The sequence below is a fragment of the Salvelinus fontinalis genome, chromosome 3 (genome assembly GCF_029448725.1).
Source record: "Salvelinus fontinalis isolate EN_2023a chromosome 3, ASM2944872v1, whole genome shotgun sequence".
In the NCBI taxonomy this organism is placed as follows: domain Eukaryota; kingdom Metazoa; phylum Chordata; class Actinopteri; order Salmoniformes; family Salmonidae; genus Salvelinus; species Salvelinus fontinalis.
In genome coordinates this window covers 24389718-24408014 of record NC_074667.1, presented here as the reverse complement: position 1 = coordinate 24408014, position 18297 = coordinate 24389718, and the positions used below count along the sequence as shown (strand labels likewise).

The following is an 18297-nucleotide window of genomic DNA, read 5'->3' as shown; positions in this document are numbered from 1 at the left end:
GGCTGCAATTTCTGGATGCTGGTAACTCTAATGAACTTATCTTCTGCTTAAGAGGTAACTCTGGGTCTTTCTTTCCTGTGGCAGTCCTCATGAGAGCCAGTTTAATCGTAAAACTTGATGGTTTTTGTGACAGCACTTGAAGAAACTCTCAAAGTTGAAATTTTTCAGAATGACTGACCTACATGTCTTAAAGTAATGATGGACTGTCATTTCTCTGCTTATTTGAGCTTTTCTTGCCATAATATGGACTTGGTATTTTACCAAATAGGGCTATCTTCTGTATACCACCTCTACCTTGTCACAACACAACTGATTGGCTCAAATAAATTCCAAACTTTTAACAAGGCACAACTGTTAATTGAAACGCATTCCAGGTGACTACCTCATGAACCTGGCTGAGAGAATGCCAAAAGTGTGCAAAGCTGTCATCAAAGCAAAGGACGACTACTTTTAAGAATCTCAAATATATACAACTTTTTTGGTTACTAATTGATTTCATACGTGTTATTTCATAGTTTTGATGTCTTCACTATTATTCTACAATGTAGAAAATAGTACAAAAAAAAGAAAAACCCTGCAATGAGTAGGTGTGTCCAAACGTTTGACTGTTACTATATATATTTATTTATTTTTGACACACAAAACAATTCTGACAACAGGGATCTTTATCAAGGAGGGGATTGAATGTCTCTGCTGTAACCAATAAGCCCGATCTTGTCATCTAGCCACTTAGCTAGCAAGCCACATGCATAGCTGGATCCATGCACTGGATGAAATGTATTTGCCATCTTAGATTTCTTATAGTTACACTTAACATACAGTAATTAGCAGTGGCGTAACATCCCCCCCCCCAGCGTCTTTTTCTAAAAGTAGTGAAAACCCGGATTTCAAAAAGATAGTTTATATCGTACACTGTGCCATCTCCCAAGACTACCGCTATGCTCTCAAAAAGGAAGTCCCACGTGGAAAAGAAGGCTAGACAGAAGGAAAGGAAGAGAGAGAAGGAGAAAGGAGGAAAGCGTGTGTGATGTTTGGGGGGGGGGGGGGGGGGGCATACCATTGTTCTCTGTGATATATGAAGCTGTGCCAGGTGCCGAGGCTGCAGACACACCCTCTACGTCACTCTCAAAACACACACCCTGACCCAACGGGGCTCGGAAACGCTCACAGGGATTTTTTTTTTTTAAAGAAGGAAAAATAAACACCCCACCTTACGAGTAACCCAGTGAAACTCAAATCTTGACATTTTTAAATTAAAGGTTTGAAGTCACAGTTGCTTTCCTCTCCTACAGTACATTTCCCAAGTGAACCCGCCCCCCCCCAAAAAAAACTTTCCGGTACAATAAATCTTTGAGTCATAGCTGTGGGATAAGATTTCTCTTAATTTGATCATAAAATTATGAGAAAACACATTTTGTACTTGGCAGTGGCAGCAGAGAACGCATTAACTTCTTCCCATCTCTCAAGGGAAACAGGACAGTTACACTCACACAGAGACAGAGAGTGAGAGACGAGAGAGAGAGAGAGAGAGAGAGAGAGAGAGAGAGAGAGACGAAGAGAGAGAAACAAAGAGAGAGAGAGCGACAGAGAGACAGAGATACAGGAGAGTGAGACGAGAGAGACAGAGATACAGGAGAGTGAGAGACGACAGAGATACAGGACAGAGAGGGAGGGAGCGAGAGAGAGAGAGACAGAAAGGAGGAGAGCAAAAGTCAAAACAACGCCCGTGCATTGGGCCACAGAGCAGACATGCTAACAGTACCCCTGCCAGTTTCCGAGATCCACCTTTCCTCTTCCACCAGCACCACGGTGTCTACACGGAAACCTCAACTTCCCTCCCACACAAACACCTCAACAAGGATGACACACACACGCAACCTCCGCTTTACAAGGCGGATGAGGCAGTGGCGCCAAGGCCGGGCCAACAGAACAGCTAACCACCAATTAGATGTGGTTGGGTGAACAGCTCATGCCTGGGATATGATAGGGGCGACAGGTCTGACTGCAGTAGTCACTATGATGGCCCCGGGGCAAGACTACTAGGACCATGCAAGACTCCACACTACTGTTATTGCCAAAGGAAGTGGGAGCACTGCTGTTGTTGTTGCGAAAGGAAGAGGCTTTGCTCACCAGGACAGTCTGTCTCTCGCGACATCCCTCTTTACGTCTCCCTCTGTCTCCCAATCAGCCTCCCTACCTCCCCCTCTCTCCTGATTGTTATTGCTGTGGTTGTCAGTTGAGGGCGGCCAGACATTCTTCTCCTGTGGCCATTGTTTTGATCTGTTGTCAGGGCGTTACTGTTCAACCCTGGGGCATCCCGTTTCACTCTCCACGATCTCCGGCAACGTAACTGCTAGCCATATTAAGATCGCAATTTAAGTGCTAGGCTAGCCATGTTAAAAAGAGGCTTGGTTGGGAAATAAGAGGCTTTACTCAAGTTATTAAATCGCTAATCTCTTACTTAGTCCCAAGCAAGCACATGGCGTTGATTACAGGCAGTGCACGGTTGATGAGGTTACCATTAAGACCTGTATGAGTTCAGACCCAAGCGTGGTCAAGTGTCGAGATAACATAGAGTAAGTCCCTGTCCCACTCCATGCAAACTGTGATTTTAGGGTGAACTGTAGGGCTGTCCCCGATCCCCCCCAAAAATATTGGTCAACCAATATTGGTCTGTTCTTTCAACCAACCAATCGGTTGAAATGTTTAAAAGTGTATTTTTCCATTGATAGGCACACCCTGTGTTTGAATAAAATCAACTATGCACTGAGATTGTCTGATGCTTTAAGCACACAGTTTGATAAAATAATTAAGACAAACAAATGACTCAAGAAGGAGCCCGATGGCCACGCTGTGGTAAAAGAAATGACAGCGAGTCCCTGTGTGCCTGGCACACTCTCTTTGCGGCAGCGAACAGGCACCACAGCACGGCGCGTGTTTATCGCGCGGTCCGTGCTGAAGCTGCAACATAACTCCCGCCATTTCATTTCTTACTTGTTTCTCTGGCTGAAAAAAAGTTATGTTACCGAAATACCTAATTTGTTTAGGAAAAAAACATTCCATATTTCATCGACCCCTCGCTCTCTTTACGTCATGTATGTTATAAACTCTGAACACCGTAACACACGACAGCAAAATGGATGTGGACGACGTAAAAAATTGGGGAATGTTCAGAGTTTGTTATACGAAACTCAAAAATGGGGGAATTTTTACTGGTTGCTCAGGAGGGAAAGGGGAAGTCAAATGTGTGGAAAACATTTGACTTAGTTGTGGAAACTATTGGAGATGAAGAAAAAAGGAGGGTATAGGAGCAAGCGCCGCGTGAGTATTGTGTGCTAAACAGATGCTGTTAGATTACAATATTATAATTTTGTTCCCTGACCATTTAGAACAGTGTAAACACTAAATAAATACATGTACCAGAGAGTGTGCTCTAACAAAAAAAAATTACATAAAAACATTTGCGTGCATGTGTGAATTGCAGTTTATTTATTGTTTAGGCTAATTATCCAAAGCTTCCTTTGTCATTACATTTTAAAGCCAAAATGCTCGATTGCATTACAAAGCACGAACGACTTGGATGCTGTGGGATGACATGGACGAATGAATGATGGATGGATCGATACAGTAGCCTGTATAGTATTCAGGCTAAACAAGGACATGCTCTTAGGCCCGTACCTCGATGGTGGTTACACAAGCCTACTACTATAAAGGAGCCTACTAACGATAATGACGCTGCTTACTCTAATGATGATCACACTAACAATTGTAATAACAACAACGAGATCAAGAAACAGGAGGGTATAGGAGAACTGCGTGCATATTATGTGTGACAAACAGGTGCCGTTAGATTACATTATCATTTTTCCTGCCTGTTTGGAACAGTGTAAACACTGAATAAATGAGTTTTTTTTAAGCCTTTATTACAGCATAGCAAACATTTAACAGCCTAATTTGTGTAATTGCATTATCTGACATCTTGCGGGTTGCATGAGGCTTGGAGCTCACATAATCAGTAGACTATTAAACAAACACTCAAACTGGCAACAGAAGCCGGATGCCTTATTTCTGTCGATATACGGTACTTGGATGATTTACAAAGCCGGGCATGTTTAACAGTTAGGCTATTGATTATAGACCTAATTAAAGTTGGGGTTATCTTTCTCCTCAATTTTGTTAGACAATTAAGGCAAGCCCCCCCCCCCCCCTCACCTCATCACTCTGCTGCTGCCGCCTCATTGTTCTAAAAACCAATATGCAGGTTAACTTTGCTATTATTCACATAGACGCCAATTCAACGACTGCTATCCATCGTGGGAGAAAGCGTAATTGTTCTGAAATAAGACTATATTTATTAGTGTTGCACCAGTATTCTTACTAAACATAACCACTTACAGTTTTCAGTAGCACGCGTCTTAGAACGACGGACTGCGCCACCCCCGTGGCCTGCCGCAATGGATTAGTCCACTGTAGGGCGCGAATCAGACAGGTGTCCCCGTCTTCAATTTGCAACTGCAACAACTCGACTAAAAGAAACCTCGATTGACCGACAGCTTGTGGGTCAAACAATCGACCAGTCGACTAAATGGGGTCAGCCCTGGTGAACTGTCCCTTTAAATGACGCCCGTAACACAGTAACTGCTATTGTGACGGCTTGCTTCACTTTCTCTCTCTCTCTCTCTCTCTCGCAATTGTATCGTTTTCCTTTTGCGGTTCGCCAGACACAAACGGTAGGCGAGTCCTTTGTGTGCATGTGTCTAGTGTTAAACCCACTGTAGCAATACTGAGTAGCAGGTTATTGTTTGGCGTTTCCGCTCCCGAGTGCCGCGGGACTGTTTACTTCAGGAATACAATGGGTGTCGGTGGGAAACAAGAGGTCGGGAGAGTACAGCGTTGTTTGTGCGTCTGCTACAGAAGGTAAACGGATGGCTCCACCCCCCCCCCCCCCCCCCGAGTCTTTTCTTAATATAGCATCTAGCTGTCCTCAAGCAAAGCCTGCAGACAAAAAAAAAAAAAAACAACCTCACAGAATTAGAAGATTCCGTTGCGTCACACTTATCGCTTTACCCAACAGCAACACGGACAGCGAACTAGATCTGGAACGACGACGTCTGCTTCACCTGCGTGTGCACATCTGTTGCTCCACCAGGGCTGGGTCAGCCAGGGAGATGGGGATTGGGGAGGGTTGAAACGGGTCACATCCTTATGGTCGGGCTATCAGTCTTTTACATAAAACGACATGTGGGTCTGATCTGGAGCGCCAACAGCTCTTAGAGCGCCGGCGCTAGAATCAGAACCAGTAGGCCAAGCGGCTGAGGGTAGCATTAGCTTGCATTACCATTGGAGGGTGACACCAGTGACACAGTTAGGGACAGATGGGAACATTGCACAGCCTGAAACATGGCTAGACATGGTATTAGTGCAAGAAACAAGTTCCAATAGCAGCATGTTCACTACAGTATCTAGGGCTATAGTTAAGCAATAAGGCACAGGGGGGGGGGGGGGGGTGTATGGCTAATATACAAAGGATAAGGGATGTTCTTAGGCCCAACGCGGAGTGCCTGGATATAGCCCTTAGCCGTGGTATATTGACCATATACCACAAACCCCCGAGGTGCCTTATTGCTTTACCAACGTAATTAGAACAGTAAAAATATAAATGTTTTGTCATACCCGTGATATATGGTCCGATATACCACGGCTTTCAGCCAAATCAGCATTCAGGGCTCGAACCACACGGTTTATCATATTTCATGAATCGTGAGAGAGAGTAAGGGGGAGTAGTGAGTGGTGCCCATCCTTCCCCTGGCAAGCTGCCATCACTGGCCCTGAGGGAGGAAAAGAGGGTAGCCCCACACAAACACCCCGGGGGCCAGACACGCAGAGGGCAGGGTTCAGCCGCTGAAGGAGAGGCAGGGAGGCGGGCAGTCAATTGATGGCGTGCTGCATTTACACAAACGGAGCTCTCCCTCTCAATCTCTCTCTCGCGCGCACGTCTCCACTCCATGCTCATCAACACACGCCAACGCAAGGTTAGAGCGACGGGAGGGGGGAGTGAGTGAATGAGAGCGCGAGAGAAAGAGATCAAGGGAGAGAGTTGCAGCTTTTCACTGAAGAGGCACTCACTCGAGGCAGAGCCCAGCGCTGTACGCACTCACTCGCCGCCTTGATCAAAAACACAGGCAGCAAGCACGCAACATCATACAGCATCACTCTTTCTGTGATCAATGTTTTATTATTTGACAAGATTAGATTAGACAGGGGTTTGGCGAGACAGAAATAGCAATAGCTCGAGCCAAGTCAACCTTTTCCCAATGTCAATTAGTTCTGAATCCAGTGAGAAACTATGGATTGGCTAGTGAGTACGCTGAGCTAACACCAAGACAGCTCCTAGCGTGGTGGAACGCCAGTTTGTCCTCTGTCCCAGGATCCTCTACTACTATGCCCCCCCCCCCCCCCCCCCCCCCCCTGTTTTTCATTGATCCATTGACATTCAGGTGGTAACTGTGTCTGGAGACTCCAACGAGGGTGTGTGTGTGTGTGTGTGTGTGTGTGTGTGTGTGTGTGTGTGTGTGTGTGTGTGGGTGGATGGATGGATGTGTGTCTGTATACAGTGTGCGGGAGCTGCAGACAGGTACTCAGCACTTCAGCTAGAATAGGGAAAAGGCAAGGGTCAACATCTCTGATAAAGTGTGTGGAAGCATGTCTCAGTGTGTCTCTCCAAGTGTCTAGGTGTGTGCATGGGTGCATGTTAGTCTCTGCCTCTCCCGGTCTCCCTCTCATTCTTAAAATGGAGGAGTCTAGTCTATCCATCTAGCATAATTCGGCTACAAAAGATACGGTTAACTCACTGGCCTGTTGCTTTCCAGGAACCGAGCTGGTGACCCTGGTGATCGGGAGTGAGAAAGATCCCACCGCTGCCGCCAAAATACCCACCCAAAATAACAAAACTTTCCGGTTAAAACACCCCTAACATCTGTCTAGCCACCAGGGTGGCAGCAGCTGTTCCGATTGCTGGATGAGGGCTTAATTAAAGTTTGAGTCAGCTCTCTCCCTCGGTTTTGTCATCCTTCCCCCTGCCCTGCCCACACACACATAACAACCGGTCTTCCCCAGAACAACGCTCCCGGTAAGCTTTGTGCAGAGAGCAGAACCAGCTACGCTGCCAAGTTCCCTCCCTCTCCTCCTATCTCCTCTTTCCTGGCTGAGGTGGACGGGCGTAGTGTTGTTGAAATTCCACATTACCCACCTAAAACGAACACCCCGATTTTTTTTTTGGGGGGGGGGGTGTGTTCCTGAAATTACAACAGTTCTAAAACTAGTTCAGTCTTCTGGATTGTGTGGCTTCAAATGTCTGTGCCGAGGCCAATTCATAAAAAGGCAAGAAAGAGGTGGGCCTCTTGAATGAGCTCAAACGGCTTGTGTCGTGCCGCTGGAAACGAGTGAGTACCTCCTTTAAAAATGTGTTCTGTTCAAACTCGATAGGCATAGATCAAATAAACTCCAATCGTAGGTTGGAGCGTTAATATGAAACCGATATGAAAATGGGCTTGAATGTCACGTCTTGTTCTTCTGCGTTAACCGGGTGGACCCGGGTCCTGTTCGGGAGGGTGCAATGTTACAGAACGTCCAGATAGAAATGTATCGTACGGATATGCTCGCTTGCGATGTAGAACAGGGAATCCGCTCTATACATTCCGTTTGGTTCTGCAACATTTGGGTTGTTTCACCTCACCCCCCCCCCCCCCGCACTGGCTGTCGGACAAAATCGTAACACCGCCGTCAGTCAGAGTCTCATGACCTGCCAAAGGCCATGACAGGCCCATTCTAAGAGCTAAAGGAGGTCACACAGAGAGGGAGGGGAAAACATTTAAAATAGATGACGGGCCGATCAACTGGAACAACCGCATTCCTCAAGCACCATGGGAATGGTGGATAGGGGAACGGAGGGAAGGAGGGACGGAGAGAGAGAGAGGGAAAAGCGAGAAAGGAAGGAACTCCTCTCGGCTTTCGCGGGTCAGCACCTCGCACCGGTTACACACTCCATTTAATCGGAATGTGGCGCTCGACAATAGAAACCCGTTGCCTGATTCGACTGAATCATATGGCCTCCGTCTGCATTCCTGAAGTGTCACACTAACTAAAATCAACACTGCCATCTGAAAGGGTGGAGCGCGCCTGTGCAACGCATGAACAAAAAATAGCTTTGAGTCATTGAACCAGCAATGACTAACACTGAGAAGTCGGATGCTATGTTATCCCCCTTCCTACACCGTCCACCCCCCTTTTCCCCGTGAGCTGGTACAGTCCTGACCTCAATGACAGCTCTTGGGGATGGATGGAACCACGTATGCATAACGGGGGGGTGGGGGGGGGGGGGGGGGTTGTCAAATGCCACCAAGCACAACTGGAGCCATCATGACTGTAATGTGGGGGCCCATTTAACCAAGCATCTCCCCTCCTTCATATATCATCTAAACCTGCCTTGGAGAGCAGCGAGGGAGGGGGTCCCGCTGCCAATAAACTATCCACCATCCCCCCACCTTAAAGAGGGATCTGTCTAACCTTTGACCCCCCCCACCCACTCAGTCTCAGCCCTCTTCAGTCCTCCTCCTCCTCCCCGCCCATTCCCGCATTGTCTCGCAAGCAATAATTATTCCCAGAGTTCTAGTCCCAGGCCCTGCCTACTAACTCAACTCCCCAACGGGTTGAGGAGGGACTAATAAAAAGCCCTCCCCCGGCTGCGGAGTGGAGTGGTATCCCCCGCTGGGTTAGCGTTTAGGCTACACGGCTGGCCCAGGGCAATGTTCTGCACAACATGGCTGGAGTGGCTTTTCACTTAACAAGCTAAGGTAAAAGAGAAGGGAGGGAGGGATGAAGGAAAGGTGGGGTGGGGGGGGGGGAGTAGAGCATGGTGCTTGCAATGCCAGGGTTGTGGGTTTGATTCCCACAGGGGACCAGTACGAAAAAGTACAAGTCTCTCTGGATAAGAGCATCTGCTAAATTACACAAAATGTAAAATGTTGAGAGAAGAACCACAAGACAGAAGCTTCCAAAACTCCTGAGAATTTTGGCTAATGAAGCATTGGCATCGGTTGGTTAAAGTGTTTCCCAATCCGTTCCTCATGGACCCAGAGCCACTGCATACATTTAAAATGTTTTAGCTGTAGTACACCTGAGATTCAACTACTGGGATTGAGGATGAATTTAGCAAATGAATAAGCTATGCTAGAACAGAACAAATATGTGCAACAGGTGTGAGTCTCCTTCCAACAGGATGGAGGCATGTCACCGGCCCGCTAACCTTTGGAAACGTTTGCGTCGCTTTTGCATTAGGGAGAGGCAAGCGCTAGCAAATTAGCCGTAGCCTTGAGGGGCAAAAAGGTAACATATCTGTGGTCGACATGCTATGCTACGGTACAATGCCGACGCACACGATATGATGGCGCCGACAGAGAGGGCTGCTTCGCTTCTAGTTCTTAGGAAACGCTGCTTGTTAGATATTGCGGCACGGTCGGAACTAGAAGCACAAGCACTTCGCTACACTCGCAATAACGTGCTAAGCACCTGTATGTGACAGATAACATTTGAGACGAGTGGACGGCTCATCATATCTGTCTCGAACTCCTCACACACACAGACAGAAGAGAGCGTTGACAAAGGGGGCTACATAGAAGGGGAGGGCTTGTGATGTTGCAGGCCGACGTGTTTTAGTCTAGAGAGCATGTGTCAACATCAGCCCTGCAGGAAGCCCCCCCCAACCCGCCCCCACCCACGGTGTGCACATTTTAATTTCCGCCTCACACTAACGCGTCTGATTCAACACTCAATGGGCTTCATGACTAGTTGAATCTGTTGGAGCAGAGTTAGAACCAAAACACAAAAAGTGCAGGTCCCTTGGCGTGACTGGAGTTGAGAAACACTTCACTGGAGTGGAGTCGGGGTGGGGGAGGGCGCTTCTTACCACATAGCTCCTTTTACCACTCAACCTCTGACCGCGCTTCAGTTTCACAGCTTGTTCTTATCTAAAAGCTTATCTGCAGCTCGCTCCGCGGAGCCGTCGGTGCCTGGAATTCCAGCTATCCCTCAGGCCGAGACAGACACAACAGAGAGATTAAGAGCAATAAGTCACTGGGAGTTTAGCTCTGGAAGTGAGAGGCTGGAACGTGAACTAGTGATTCCGAACTACACCAATGGAAGTTTATTTTTTTTTAAATGGAGTCTTCAACTGGCCAAAGCGAGAATCTAACCTATTTCCACACCCTTGAATGAATTTAGCTAACCGTCAACACAACTAGTTGGTATCAACTAGGCTATTTCTCTGACGTGACTGCCCACTTCATTTCACCACACAGGCCAAACTAGCCTGAAGCAGTCCACTTCCAAGCACTCAGGGGAAAACAGGCAGTAAACAAAATGAATAAATGAACACTTACCTACATCTGGTAAACACACAGGTGTTGACTTCAGAGTGGGTGGCGCGCATGTGTGTGTATGCATGTGTGCCAGGTACAGTCACACACTCTTGCTCACTCTGTCACACACACACACACACACACACACACACACACACACACACACACACACACACACACCGCCCGAGGGCAAAGCGGCGCTGTTGACCTCCTTTAAATGAGCCTTTCTTCCGCTAACAGGGAGGGGTGAGCGCCGGTCTCCCATTTATGTCGCCACACCACACCTGATTTATAGTATCGCTGGCGGCCATGCTTTCCCTGGGCAAGTGGCTCTCTTAAAGGGCCGGCAGCGCATTCTATTATTCTTATTTACAGGCAGGCAAATTAATTATTTAAATTCCCCTCTGTAAACAGAACAGATATGATGAGAGGGACAGTGCCAAGGCAGATACTGCATTGCAGGGAGAGGAGAGGGGCAATAGAGACAGAAGGCGAAAAAAACAAGCAATTATGAAGTGAGCCTGCCACACCACTAACACGAATCACAGCAATAAAAAGCCTGTTGTCAACTATTCCTAGTTAAATCTTCCCCACAACGGAGAGAGGGTAAGCTTATATTAAACCTAGGAATGGACACACACACACACACAAAGGCCTTTTTAGCTAAGTATGTTGCCTATACGTGTGCAGTGCACACCTACACATGCACACACACAAATTGTGTGCTGCACCAACAAAAATACACATGTTTTGCTTTGCTCAGTGTGCTGCCTCCTCTCCCACAGTGGTTTTCATTAAACAAGCCTGAAGAGGCTGACAGACTCCACTGAGCAGTACAAACAACCACTAGGCTCCCGCATCCTTTGGAAAATACCATTGTCAACACTAACAGTATTCTACCAACAATATTCCATTTTCATAAAGGCCTGCGTGCACAGTTTAATAAATCCAGGAATTTATTTGGCATTCATTTAAAATGAATTTCCTGAATTAAACTTGAACGACACCAACAACCACACTATGCGAAATCCTGGGTCTTGTTCATTAGGTACCAAATTGAATGAAATGGGGGGAGGTCTACCTGGACCTGTCCAATAAGTAAGCTCAGTTCTGTTTTCGGTTTCAAAATCAGTGTACCGCAGTTGGGCGACTGCTTGACATCTGGACAGTGACGTCCTGATTGATACACTTCCTGGACGGCTCCATTGACTGTCCCCTCAGCGGAGGAAGAAGGGAAACGTTTGCCGTTCGGAGCTTGGTGGACCAATAGGTGCCTGGGTCAGCCTTTCCCTTGGATTATTTCCCAGTAAATGCCCCCATAGCATCAACACTGTCAATTGAAATCAATAACTGTCAACAGAAGCCAAACTCTTTTCTCTAGGCAGGGGGGAGGGGACAATACACCGTAGTTGCAATGGTGGGTGAAACACTGGTCTTGGTCAGCTGGTTATCCATCCTGGGGTTTGTTCAAGTGGATGCAACGTTACAGAACCTTTCCGATAGAAATGCATTGTGTGGTAGAACGGATACAATGACGTGGTCTGGTGCACTGGCACCATGACTGCACACTGCCGATTACATTCAAGGTCAGTCCCATCGAACAGTTAGTCACTCAGTCCGTCAGTATGCCTGACAGGCCTTGGGAGGTTTTGTATTGGAGAGAGTTCTATATTAGTCGTGTAAAAAGGCTTATCTCTCACGTGTGTCAGGGCCCTCAGACAAGCCCTTTCACTGCTGGCCTCTCTGGTGCTTTTTAATATCACTGCTAGCCCAGGGGCAGCAGGGAACCCCAGAGAGACAGTCACAATGTTCAAAAAGAGAGGGAAGGAGATGGAAAGAGGGAGAGGGAACGAAGGACGGGTGGTTATAACGTTGAGAGACAGAGAGAGAGTAACGACAGGGGGACAGGACAGGGAGGGAAGCAAAAAGAGAATGAGAGGAGAGGAGGAAGAGAAAGGGGAAAAAGCGAGGGGGAAAAATATGAAAGAGAGGAAGAAACAAAAAATGACAACCCATCTCCACTGGTACGTATATGGAAAGAAGAGATTCCATTACGCTCCATTGAGAAAGCCCTCAATCATCTTCAAGGGGAAATTAAACCACTCGCATGGCATCCCGCTGCCTCCCTCTGACAAACTCACATTGGTAAGAGGTCTCCTTTTACACTCGCACTGAACGCTTCCTCCTTGAGAGAGCCAAGAGTGAGCCAAAACAGAGCAGCCTGGGCTGGCATGCCAGGAATATCGCAGATACCACGGCGGATTGGACCGGAACCGCGGTGGATGTGTCCTAATGAGCCGAAACAAACAATTAACAGAAGTCAGAACAGAGAGAGGGGAAGCGGAGATTCCGAAATGTGGGAATCGTGAAAGGGTGTCGGAACCCAGCAGGGGCACTCCTCAGATGGAGAAACACACATAGCCCTGACAGGAGGAAAGAAAATGAGAGATGGCGAAGAAAGAAGGAGTGACAGAGGAAGAGAGAGGAGGGAGAGCGACAGTGGGAGAATGAGAGGAGAGAGATAGAAACAGCAGGAGAGAGAGAGCGAGAGAATACCTCAGGATGAGGTTGTCACACCGGTTTAAAATGTTTGCCAGTCAAGGGGGCTGTTAATGTAGCAGTCTTCTGCCAAGTCCACTCACACACACTGGAGACGCACACAAACGTAAGACACACACACACACTGGAGGGAGGTACTGACTATTGAGTCACTTTATAAAGCCCGTTAGCCCTACAGAATCAAGTTAGATAGTAGGTTCTTCCTCATTCCTCAATTAGGGTGGCAATTAGCCAAGTGGTTAAAACGTTGGACTAGTAACCGAAAGGTTCCAAGACTGAACCCCGAGCTGACAAGGTGAAAATCTGTCGTTCTGCCCATGAACAAGGCAGTGTTCCTAGGCCGTCAATGAAAATAAGAATGTGTTCTGAACCGACTTGCCTAGTCAAATGAAGGTAAAAAATAAATAAAAATCCCAGTTGATATCAACACTTGATCAGTGAATGGCCAGCCCTGGCATAGTTCAGGATAGGAGCTACAAAATAATTTGACTTCATTACCGTCTATGGAGAGTAGAATTGTATCATACGACGCAGAGGGTGGATTGTTTGTAGTTTTCTGGCAGAGTTATTTGTAACGCCATACTGGAAAGGCTAAACGACAAAACGTGAGGGCCCACACTTAATCCATTGATGACAGAGCATGCCATGGAATCACAATACAACAACACACAGACACGTCCATATGGGCTACTGCTTTATGTAATCGCTAAGAAGAAAGAAAAAATGCAATGTCTGGTAAGGTTTTTATCAAGCAAAACTTCAGGTTCAATTCTTCAAATTCACCTCAGAAGATTGTCTATCATCTTGGCATTAATCACAGTCAGATTAATGCCATACATTTGTTAGAAGAAAAATGTCCTCGCTAGCGCGACAAACCCGAAAAGTATATTTTTTAACTTCTCCGGTTGTCAGTGAGCATGGTCCTTTTGCAAGTAGGAATGCAAAACAATATAGCCACAGAAAAGTACAATTAAATCAACTTTTCAAAGAGCCGGTAGTGCATTCAGATTTCTATCAACTGAACGGAAGAATGTAAATAAGTGCACCATCTCGTGCAATAAGTGCATGAGTCCCGTGCATGCATGTATCTTGTGTGCATGATTCAGGTTATATAAATCTGAAAGCACTACCACCGCTTTGAAAAGTTGATTTAAATTCTACTTTCCTGTGGATATATGGTCTCGCATTCATACCTGGACAACCGTAAAGTAGGCCTAAATTCAAATATAACTGCCTTCAACATTCTGGCTTGTATTTATTTTATTTAACGTTTTCATCTACTTGTAGAGGTGGCGAGAGGAAACTTTCCCAATCCAAATGCTCATTTATGCCGGAGTCTTCAGGCTAGACATGCAGGTGAGTTTGAGGGCTGAAGATGAAGGATGGGCGAGGAAATTGGATTGAAAAACACCAGCGTGCGAACGTCATTCCTACCAACGTGTCATTCAGCTACATTGTTGCCACTGGTCGCGCACTGATACGTTGTATCTAGTTTGAATACAACTCTACCGAATTTAAACATCGTGGCCGCAATGATCTATGTAGACTAGAGCTACAACCCATTCCCAATGGATTCAGACACTTTTTTAGTAGCTAGAAGACCAACCGGTCTGTCATTCAGTGATTTACGAGCAGAAGCAAATGCCAATCCGATGATTTAGGGACAGTCATATTCAACCAGTACCTCCTACTAAACAAACACTTGTCACGCTTGAGATCCTTCAACATTTACATGTGAATAGGTAGTCGTAGCCTTTAACCACCAAGCCAATGTCTGTTGCCTAAATTGTAAACAGGGCAAAGGCCAACGGGCAAGACAAATCAGCCTACAACATATTTAAATAATACACTCAAATTCGGTCAGGCTTTTTAATTGGTGAATGCTATATGTTGAGGAGGAGGGTGGGTCATGTGTATTTGCTCACCAGAATTATACTGAAGAAACTATTAAAGAAAAATCAAATAGTATTTAAGTGCATATGCAACAGAAGACAGCCAATGCGTAGACCAACACACCCACCGACAACCCTCAACCTTCTATTACCACTCAATAGGGAATTACAATTGCTGTTGAATAACAAAGCCTACAAATTTCCACTCATTCCTTAGCAGATGAACGCTCTTTTAACACACCATGGAACACCATTTCTAATTATTTTAGAGCCAATAGGGGAATCGATTTTTTTACAAAGCTGCACTAAGTCCCTTGCGATATGCACCATTCCCTTCTGTCCATTTAATAGCATAAAACTAACAAGAAATAGCCCTATTAAATAACCCCAATATGTGAGAACATGCAACGGATTTCAATGTAAAGCCATGTATGAGCCACACATGCCACCCTCCCCAGTGTCCCCACTCACCGCCCAAAACAATTTTCCAGGCGACAGTGTCTGTCAGTGAATGGCTATAATTATATAGTCTATGGAGGCATTCCTTCTCAAAAAGGCAATGCAACAGCATTCCCTTTACAATGAGGTAACCAATAGTTTGCTTTTCCATTCACCGTTGAACTATGTCCTTGCCCATGTTTTTTAGAATTGAAAAACAATATTGATATAAGGATGTTAGGATAGGATGTAGCCTATAATAAAACCCTGGGTGAACAGCAATAAAATGGGCTAGAGTACAATAAGGTTTGAGATGTAAGGTTGAATTGTGCTTCTGCTCAGTTAATTCAAGTAGACTATCTGCTTGTAGAACAGCGAAGGGATACATCCACACACCGAACCCACACAACCCCAGCCAACGCTCCAATATCCGCAGTTTCACTGTGACTTCGGTGTTGATTAACTCTTGAACTGATTGAATTACATAGAAAAACAGTTGGACAAGCATTCCAAGACTGTTTGTGAAGAAGTTCAAATCACAGGTAAATAAATGGGTTGCGCTTAGGTAACAAAAAAAAGGACTGGTTGCTTGCCTCATACAAGGTCTGTTTTGAAATCACAAGCTCCATAAACTCGTCAGACGCAACGCAGAGGTCCTCCTACCAGAAAGGAGACACACAAAAAGCATCCGATACCAAACTCGCAACAAGGGAGCGAAAACACCCAAATGTTTCAAACCAAAATAACCGTTTATCTCGTTCAAAGAACGCACCAAACTCCTCTGGGTACTTACAAATTCAAGTGGTCATTGGGTAAGATATCCTAGCCAATGTGGTTAAAATCCAAAACATGAGGACATTTCCACTCTTGTCACGGTGTACTAGCGAGCTCACCACGGCGGCTCCCTTCGTGTGAATGAAGAGGAATGCAGCTCGAGGCTTCAAGAGAGAAGCCTGCCTCGATGTGTCTGGCAATGTGAGGGAGCGAGGCGAGAGCGAGGACTGCCTCAATACCTTCTATATTCCACAGAGGGCGTCGATGAGTAGAGTGATCAATTGTACCGCAGATAATGGAACGTAAATCACAGGAAATAGATGTGGTGGTGGCAGCTGCAGAGAAGTACTTGGGTGTACGAGATTTTACTGGAGAAGAGTTACAAGGTGTGTTGAACGATAGTGTCCCGTGAGGACTGCCGGCCTGGTGAGGGATCAGGTAGGGCAAACTAGGGGAATAGTGGTGAGGTTTTGAAGGGTGTCGGATTAGTTGGTAGGGCAGTGTTTCTTCCATGTTCCTCGTCCCTTTTCCCTCCTGTTTGTTACAAAGTGTAATGCATTCATACACCAGAACAGTAGGCAGACACAGCCCTCAGAGTAGGTGGTGGCATGCACCTCTAACGAATGTTTGAACAGCCATAATACCATAGAAAAAAAGTCAGATGGTGGCCACAGCTTGAAATTGGCAAAACAACCTCACTTTCTTGGCCTTTAATCATGTTCCCAAAGAAGATAACTTAATTTTCCCTGAGTTGAGGAATGAATAAAAGGTTAGGCAATATGAATAACAAATGATCAGTCTATATTTGTCTTTGTCAACAAGAGGGCTATTGCTTCAGTTCAGGATAGGCTAGGCTTGATTGTTCACAGACAAACAGGGTTTGTTACAGACCTGTCTATAGAAAAGGTTCTTTTTGACAGTAGAAGTGACTTTGAAACCTGACATTTTTATATTTATTAACAGTCTCACGGGAATATCACCATCTTACGAAGTGTGTATTGGGCACAGTTTCATGTGTCTTTCGAGCAAGGAAGCTTTTGGGATAAACAAGTTATTCTAATGGGCAGCTCACATTACAGATTGCACTCTTGAGAGGAGCTAGCCAGGTCTGGCACTCACCATACCACCTGGCTCTTTCTGTCTGTGTGTGTAAGGGTCCTCACAGCACTCAACCACAGGCTGAGGTTTGCACAATGGTTCTCCCAACACTAATATCAAGAGACAGAACATGGAACACAGTTCTCCACAGACTATGCAAAACATTTTTTCACAACGGACCATATTTTCAACATCAACAGCAAGACCGCTATTCTCCTGGACCAGGAAATGAATGAAAATAGACTGTCTCTTCAATGGTCCCTTCTGATTCAATTAGATTATTTGAATTCCAATGTGCAAATCAACGGCATGAGTTAGTTGTTCATTTCAAAGAATTCTCAAACATGTTTAAAATGCACATTGTCTCTTTTGGAGTGATAGAGGATGTCAGCTGTCATGATTTGTTGAGGTGGTCAACAAAGGATACGACTTGGGCAGAAAGCAGAGAGAATATTTTAAGTGTCGCTTTTTGTTTGTTGTTGTTTTGCTTTCTATTTAGTCATACACTATTAATGCACTTGTGCTTGGGAACTGAACAAAAGAACAAACGGTCACGTTGGATACACACAGTGCAAATACAGTATGTACTGACTGATCTGCTAGAGATAGGAGTCTCTCCTACATGCACCCTGCTCACACACGCACGCACACAGATTAGCAATCTTATACAAACACACACTATACACACATATCACACACACTTGAATCAACACACTCAAATGTTGTACATATACAGTACATGCACTCAAGCGCACCTTGCGCAAACACTAGCATTCACACACACTAAGCACACATAGCCTACACAAGACACGTGCTCTGATATGCATTTATGCACGTTCACACTTGCTGCAGATCTCCATCGTAATCAGATCAATCGATCTTGCCAAGGGGGAGACTTCAGTGGATCGAAAATCCTCAAATACGACTCCCTATAACAAACAAGCCGACAAACCTATGCCAACAAAACAGACATAATGTTAACACCGTACCATGAACCCCATTAAAACTAGACTGCAGGGGACACCTGATACCTGAGGTGACATGTCATGGTAAGACTAAGCAGGTAATAATGATGCAATTAGCTTAGTGTTAGCTCATGCTAACATCCACCTAAGGCTGTC

General features: G+C 45.8%; 1 protein-coding gene across 2 annotated transcripts in view; it reads right to left on the bottom strand.

The window, feature by feature from the left end:
• LOC129841537 (plexin-A1-like) overlaps positions 1–16278 on the bottom strand; it is a 253451-nt gene extending 237173 nt beyond the window's left edge. For both annotated transcript variants that reach the window (XM_055909850.1, XM_055909860.1), the window contains exon 1: positions 16098–16278. The gene's annotated coding sequence lies outside the window, so the exon portion shown is untranslated. The remainder of the gene's footprint in view (positions 1–16097) is intronic.
• Between the last annotated feature and the right edge of the window lie 2019 nt (positions 16279–18297).